The sequence below is a fragment of the Cucurbita moschata genome, unplaced genomic scaffold (genome assembly GCF_002738365.1).
Source record: "Cucurbita moschata cultivar Rifu unplaced genomic scaffold, Cmos_1.0 Cmo_Scf00011, whole genome shotgun sequence".
Classification (NCBI taxonomy): domain Eukaryota; kingdom Viridiplantae; phylum Streptophyta; class Magnoliopsida; order Cucurbitales; family Cucurbitaceae; genus Cucurbita; species Cucurbita moschata.
Window position 1 is genome coordinate 237282 of NW_019268527.1, and position 8435 is coordinate 245716.

The 8435-nt window shown below is 37.2% G+C and overlaps 1 non-coding gene across 1 annotated transcript; it reads right to left on the reverse strand.

Moving 5' to 3' along the window:
* Positions 1-611: 611 nt before the first annotated feature.
* Positions 612-751, reverse strand: LOC111450064. Its single transcript, XR_002711754.1, has one exon. It is a non-coding gene; the product is annotated as a small nucleolar RNA Z247 (small nucleolar RNA).
* Positions 752-8435: the final 7684 nt, after the last annotated feature.

Here is an 8435-nt window from a genome sequence, read left to right on the forward strand (position 1 = left end):
AAAATACGTCATTATCACGAGAAAATTTATGAACGGAAAGAAGATGTTTGGAAATTTCAGGCACATGCAAAATATTACGCAATGCAAGAGGACGAGTAGTAGTATTAATTAGAGAATGACCAGTATGCAAAACACGCAGACCTACTCCATTGCCGACTTGAACTTGTTCACCTCCATGATAACGTTCACGCACAGTGAGACAATCCAGGTCACTGGTGATATGGTCCGTAGCGCCTGTGTCGCTGTACCAATTTGGGTCAATCTTGTAAGAGGAAGTAGTCGCCAGTGCCGTAGGAGGAGCAGAAGAAAGTTCATCTTGATAGGACTCATCCATCCTATGCCAGTAGCGGATAGCAGTATGCCCCACTTTGCCGCAGATCTGGCAGGAAGGACGGGCAGAAGGACCACGACGATCACCAGCAGGACGAGAGGGTGCATAACCTTGAGAACGACCACGACCACGATCCCTACGCCCACAATTCTTCTGCTGACCACCATGACTAGCATAATTGGCAGAAGATCTAAGATTTAACTGAAGTTCAGCACGACCAGTATAATTGGCCGAAGATCCCAGATTTAACTGAAGTTCAGCCTGGTGTTGTAGTTGGCGAGCTTCATACGTCATTAGATGTGCAAACACATCATCAAGCGTGAGGGCTTCACTCTTGGTAGTCATTGAGGTGACGAAGGGATCATAGTCAGGGCCAAGACCAGCGAGAAGATACGCGATCACATCATCATCCTGCAAGGCAGAGCCGGCGTCGGCCAGCTTGGTGGCTAGCCCTTTGATCTTGCGAAAATAATTTGCAGCAGATTGATCTCGTTTCTTGGACGTGGCAAGCTCAACACGAATTTGAGTAGTGCGAGCACGAGTTGACGATGAAAACATCCGCTGCAGGGTATCCCACGCCTCCTTGGACGTAGTAGCGACAACCACATCATGAAGAATCTCCTCAGACATGGAGGAGAGAAGGCCACTAAGGACCTGTTGATCCTGATCATACCATTGATTATAGGCCGGATTAGAGACCAGCTCAGCACCAGCAGTAGTTGAGGAAGGGACCAGCTTGGCTGGTGCGGCATTGGTGCCATTGGTTGTTAGTTCCATCCTGCGAGTAGAAAATCAACTCGGTTGTTACTTATGAGAAGACAACTCTTGGGGGGAGAAGAAGATCCATGAGCTACTGAATACTGTGAACGAAAATAATTGTGGCTTTGCTAGCAAGGATTCGAGACATAATAGCAATTGGAAACTTTGAGAGGGTAAAAACTAAAATAAGGTGAATGATGTTGAACACAACTTTTTGTGGGAAACACTCGCACACTTTATTAAGACCAATTAAGAAGAGATTTACAAAACACTCGTAAAAACTACTACTACTCGCACACTGTATTAGGACCAATCAAGAAAGATTTACAAAACACTCGTAGAAACTACCACTTTGTATTGCTTGTGATTTCTTGGGATGATAAACTAAGTAAGGTGGAGGGGTATTTATACTATAGGGTAGTCAATATATTCCTAACATTTCTCAACGTTTTTTCTAAAATACCTAAATCATTTTCCTAAATTTATTTCTAAAATACCTAAATCATTTTCCTAAATTTATTCCTAAAATCCCAAAATCATTTTCCTAAATTTATTTCTAAAATTCTAAATCATAAATATAATAACTCATACAATGGTTAGGCTTAACCCTATTGGGCTAGTGATGACATTTTAACACTCCTCCTCAGCACTAGTCTTCATCCATTACACCATGTTGAGCTAACAACGAAAGCTCTCATGTTAGCTCTTTCGTAAACACATTTGCTACTTGGTCACCCGTATTCTTCCTTCATCGCTTTCTGCCAAACCTCTTCATATGTCTCTGACTTATTATCTCTGTCTTCTACAATAGCTATGTTGGCATACTTAGGATTTGACCTTTGGATTCTATTTGATTGCCTAAGTTGTTGATGTGTCGTTTCATTTTTATCAGATTCTCTTGACTGAATCACTTTTTGTTTGTCAATATCAATGTCACTTGGATCTTCAGGCACATCAACATTTAAATGAATGTGCTTAGTTTTCTCTCCCATCTTCTGTTGTAAGATTTCTTCGATTTTGTTTGAATTGAGCAAGTCTTTCTTCTCTAAGGACCACCATGAAGATGCTTCATCGAAAACTACATCTCTTGATGTATAGTATTTTCCACTTGTTAGATCACAACACTTCCACCCTTTCCTTTGATTGTCATATCCAACAAATATGCACTTGAATGCTTTCTTGTCAAACTTGCTACGTAGATGGTCAGGCACAAATACATAGCAAACACAACCAAATACTCGGAAGTAGCTAACTGTAGGTTTCATGTCGCATAGTATCTCAAATGGTGAGACAAACCCTAGCCTTGGTTGGGGAAGTTTGTTGATCACATGGGCAGCCGTTCGCATAGCTTCAGCCCAAAATCTTCTTGGAACATTCTTTGCATGTAACATGCTTCGACAAATTTCTGCAAGATGTCGATTCTTTCTTTCTGCGACACCATTTTATTGAGGCGTATTGGCACATGTAAACTGACGTCGTATCCCACACTCGTGTAAATATTGATCGAACTCATTTGACGTGTATTCTCCACCATTGTCTGAACGTAGGCAACATATCTTCACTCCTACTTCTCCTTTAATCATCATCTTGGATTCCTAAAATTTTGAGAACGTGTCAGACTTTTCTTTCATAAAGAAAATCCACACATATCTTGAGTAATCGTCAGTGAACATCACCATATACTACGTTCTGCTGATCGATGCTTGTTTGACTGGACCAAACAAATCAAAGTGAATTAACTCTAATGATTTCTTTGCTTTGAAACCTGATTTTTTGTATGGTAATTGATGAGCTTTACCATATTGACATCCAGCACAAACATCTGTTTTGACTTCAAGTTGAGGTAGACCCTGGAGCAAGGATTTTTCCATAATCAGCTTCAACTTGTGGTAGTCAACATGTCCCAATCTTGCATGTCATAGATCTGTTGTCTCATTCTTCCGAGTCTTGTCAATATAGGCAGACTCTGTAGATAGAATGTAAATGGAATCCACTCTTCATCCTTCTATTGTTGGCTTTCCTGTTATCTTAATCTTCATAGACTTTTACCTCTTCTGACCCAAACAAGACATAGTTTCCTGATGTTGTTAGTTGTGATACTGACAACAAATTCTTCTTTATTCCTAGTACATGATAGACATTATGTAGTGACACTACATCAGATTTATTGCCAGACATGATTGTCGTATTGCCGATCTTGAGCAATTGACAACTGTGTGTTATTTGCTGTGCGTACCATACGACTTCCTTTGTACTCTTTCTTGTCTTGCAATTTCCTCTAATTGCCAGTCATGTGGTTTGAGCATCCTGAATCAACGATCCAATCATTCTCATAATCATATGGTCTCCCATCATCACCATGAGTGCTTGCTCATCTTCTTCTATGGCATACAATACCTCTGCATCTCATTCCTCCTCCATCTCCATGTTGGAGGATGCCACATTGCTCTCGACAGATTTTTTCTTGGACCAACAATCTCTGGACATGTGACCCTTCCTCTCGCAATTGTAGCAAATGCCCTCAAATCTTTTCCCTTGAGAACTTTGGTTGTCGTCCTTTTGAGCTCTCCTTGGTTGTATAGTTCCTTGGCGACTTTTCTTTTGTCACCATTATATCCACGTTTGGTAGACGACCTATTATTGCTTCGACTTTCACTTGTGTAGAGTGATTCTTCTTCACCCTTCAATGTGATGCCTCCCATTTGTTTAGCCATGACTTCTTGGCTGGCTAACAAATTTTCGAACTCTACAAGTGATGGTTGAGTGGGCCATCCTTGTACAGCAATAATGAAGCTTCGATAGTCTGGTCGCAGTCCGTGGATTATGATCCTTTTCATTCGATTTTATCCAATTGCCGACTTTGGGTCTAGTTCAGAAATCTCCCGACAGATCGACTTGACCTTGTGGAAATACTGGGCAATTATCATGTCACGTTGTGAAATTGACAACAACTCGTTCTCCAAAAGTTGTAGTCTTGCATCGTTCTTCTTTGAGAACAACATCACGAACGTGTCCCATGCTTCTTTTGGTGTCTTGTCATCCCAAATATGCTCTAACATCCCTTCTTCGATTGTGGTCTTCAGGGCAAACATTACTTTGCCTGCTTTGATTCTCCATTTGCGCAAGGCGCCGTTAGAATCATCCTCTAGCGGCGTAGTTTCGCACCTGCCAACGATCTCCAAAGAGTGTCTTGTCATCCCAAATATGCTCTAACATCCCTTCTTCGATTGTGGTCTTTAGGGCAAACATTCCTTTGCCTGCTTTGATTCTCCATTTGCGCAAGGTGTCATTAGAATCATCCTCTGGCGGCGTAGTTTCACACTTGCCAACGATCTCCCAAAGATCATGTCCTTGTAAATAGTACATTATGCATGTTGCCCACGTGTTGTAGTTGTTGTTGTTGAGTTTCTTGATTCCTCCAACGATTTGGAAATCACCCATCGTGTTGACTATGAAAATCACCCATCGTGTTGGCTATGGAAATCACCCATGCCCACGTGTTGTAGTTGTTGTTGTTGAGTTTCTTGATTCCTCCAACGATTTGGAAATCACCCATCGTGTTGACTATGAAAATCACCCATCGTGTTGGCTATGGAAATCAGAAATCACCCATCGTGTTGGCTATAGAAATCACTCATCGTGTATCGTGTTGGCTATACCTCAGTAATACCAAACAAGCTCTTTTGACACAAGACTTACAGAGTCACAGACTACTCATGACGGCTATACCTCAGTAATACCAAACAAGCTCTTTTGACACAAGACTTACAGAGTCACAGACTACTCATGACACAAAAGAAACTCACTCACTGCTAATCTCAAGAAATCGTTTTTGGTTTGAAAGATCAGCTCACTAACCTCGCTTTGATACCATGTTAGATGAACATGACTCTCCACAATGGTATGATATTGTCCACTTTGAGCATAAGCTCTCATGGCTTTGCTTTGGGCTTCCCCAAAAGGCCTCATCCCAATGGAGAGAGTATTCTTTATTTATAAACCCATGATCATTCCCTAAATTAGCCGATGTGGGACTTTCATCATCCAACACCTCCCCTCGAACAAAGCACGCCTCCCCTTAATTGAGGCTCGACTCCTTTGGAGTCTTTTTAGTCATTTTTTACTGCCTTCGTGCCTTCGAGGAGGCTTGACTCCTTTTTCTTTTGGAGTCCTTTGATCGACATTTGAGGATTTTCCAATCTATTGGCACGACTAAGTTTAGGGCATGGCTCTGATACCAGATTGTTGAACACAACTTTCTGTGAGAAACACTCGCACACCTTATTAAGACCAATCAATAAGAGATTTACAAAACACTCGTATAAACTACCACCTTGTATTGCTTGTGATTTCTTGGGATGATAACCTAAGTAAGGTGGAGGGGTATTTATACTATAGGGTAGTCAATCTATTCCTAAAATTTCTCAACGTTTTTCCTAAAATACCTAAATCATTTTCCTAAATTTATTCTTAAAATCCCAAAATCATTTTCCTAAATTTATTTCTAAAATCCTAAATCATAAATATAATAACTTAGGCTTAACCTTATTGAACTAGTGCTACATTTTAACAATGGATGTTGAGGATTGTTGGGAGTGAGTTTCACATCGGCTAATTTAGGGAATGGTCGTGGGTTTATAAGTAAAGGAATACATTTTCATTGGTATGAGATCTTCTGGGGAAGCCCAAAAGTAAAGCCATGAGAGCTTATGCTCAAAGTGGGCAATATCATACTATCATGGAGAGTTGTGATTTCTAACAAAAGATGTCAAAGTCTTGCAAAGGGTTGACAATGAAATTGGTTAAGTGTCTTAGCGAATCTAATTGTGTAAAGGTCTCAGATAACCATGTTCTCATTGTTTATGTCCTATGAAGCACGTGCACTTAATTTTAGCCCAAGTGTTCGTGTCACACATGTCCTATTTTAGGCCAAGAATCAGATACTAAAAATTATGAAAAATTCTTTAGTAAACATGGATTAAAAGTCTACAATTGTGGTGAAAAAACTAAGTTAATTCAAGATGTGTAGAGAAAGTTATGATAAATTAAAGAAAACAAAAAAGAATTGGAACTAGTTTGGAGATCTAGAAATTTTGACAAAAGAGTCGAATGCGCAGGTGACAACATGTGAGAGAGAGATTTCATAAATTTTAGAGCTCCTAATACGCAGAAAAGCTAGCTCGAAAAGGCACGCATCATCTATAAGTATCCACACGGTCTTTAGACAAGTAATACTTGTAGGAGTCGCTAGGACGTGCTAGCATGCAAACATTCCTTACTTTAAGTGGTTAGATAATGGGTGCTAAGAACTTTGGAAAAGAATGTTTAGATAAGTATGTACTATATGTATGTTATGGTAAAATTACTGTTATGCCTTTAAGTTGAAATTTTTGAGAACCATATTAATTTATGTATTAAACTAGGAATAAAATATGAATGAGTGTGATAGCCATGTTGGTTTATGTATTAAGCAAGGCTACATATAAATCATGGTTTATTACTATATATATATACTTTAAAAAGAAATATTTTTACACTAAATCAAATTACACATTTTTTTCAAACAATTACAGTATAATTAATTTATGAAATTTTAATAATATAAATAAAGAATTTTATTTATTTAACTTATTTAAATAAAAAAAAATAAAAAGTATAATTTTTTTTTTCATTTTATCTAAGTAATCTTTAAAATAATTTAGAAAAATTTAAAACATTTGTAATCTATTTTTTTAAAATTTCATTCATACTTATTTGCTAAAGACTAATAATATGCTTTAAAATCTAATGCATACTTATTCGCTAAAGATTGATAATATGTTTTTAAACTAAAATAATAATAATAATAAAGAAGTTATACAAAATTAAAATTAAAGATAAAAGTTTATCAAACTCCATTTCTAACGGAGAATTAAGATTTAAGAATTAAGAATAAACGTAACAAATTTAAACTTATCTAAATTTAAAATTCATATAACATATTATTTAAAATTCATATAACATATTATGTCCTCCTTTCACAGATAATAAATTATTATCGAAAAAAGTAGCACAAAAGTCGCCTGGAGGCCCTTTTATTGGAATAGGTTTGACCCGGTGAGTTTTGATATTGTAAAAAATCAATTGTCCTTCTTTGGTCTGCATTAAAAGTTCATCCGAACTCACGACCAACAATGACTTCTCAATTTCAAATGTAGGACAAATTGTCAATAGCTTTGACCATGAAAGAACATCATGTTCATCCTTCTTCATCTCCCAAATGTACAAGTCTTTTCCATTCTCTGTTATTCGACGGTGAAATATAACAATGTTTCCATTCAAAATCCCAATAGTTATACAAGTGTCATGCTCATTCGCTACACAGTCCGGTACTGAAATTTCGTCAAAGACTTCTTCGCTCATGTTGAACGTTTGTATAATATTACTTCCTCTTATTTTTCGTGACCACCAATAATATGTTCCTTCATGATACATATCAAAAGAAGATATCGACATTACACGCAGGGGATTCAATTTCTCTCCATCTATCTTTCCTCAGATCATAAATTTCCACTCTAGTTGGACCAGTTTCATCATATATGTGCACAAATTCTACGACCCTAACCACTTTGAAATCCCTAGATTTGGAATCGTAACCGAATCCAACAGCATTTGAGCCCGAATAATTAAATTCACAGACAGATTCAGTAGAGTGAAGAATCGATGGAGGGAGTTTACGAAACTCTTTGGTCGTCAGATTAAAGAGGAAAACATCTTTATGGAGTGATAGACAAACCAAGCCATGAGAATGACCACAAATCTTCGAAAATGGAGTATCTTTACCAGATAGAAAGTCGAAATCAATAATAGATATAGATCGATCGAGGTCATGAGAAAACTTGAGGATGGAGTATATATGTTTACATGATCTAAAATCTCGAATGATGTGCTTGAGAAGAATAGACTTATGTTGAAGAGAACAATTTGTAGGATCGTTGATCAGAGCGTACCAGGATTTGCAAACTAACTTGAATGAGGATAAAGTCTTTAGCGGAAGCCTCGATAGAATCATGATTAACAATTCGGTAGGGAGATTTTTTAGAGTTTCCATTAAAGACGTTGGAAACGAATTTAAAATAATGTGTATTTTTAGAAATAAACTAAGATACGAAGAAAATGGTGAAACCATGAGGTCTTGATGTATTATATATATATATTTATTAACCATATTGGCACCAAAATAATTTCCCTATCAAATCTATTTTTAACATATGGTTAGTGTAACAACTGTAAGAACAAAAAAAAAAAAAAAAAAAAAAAAAAAAAAAAAAAAAAAAAAAAAAAAAAAAAAAAAAAAAAAAAAAAA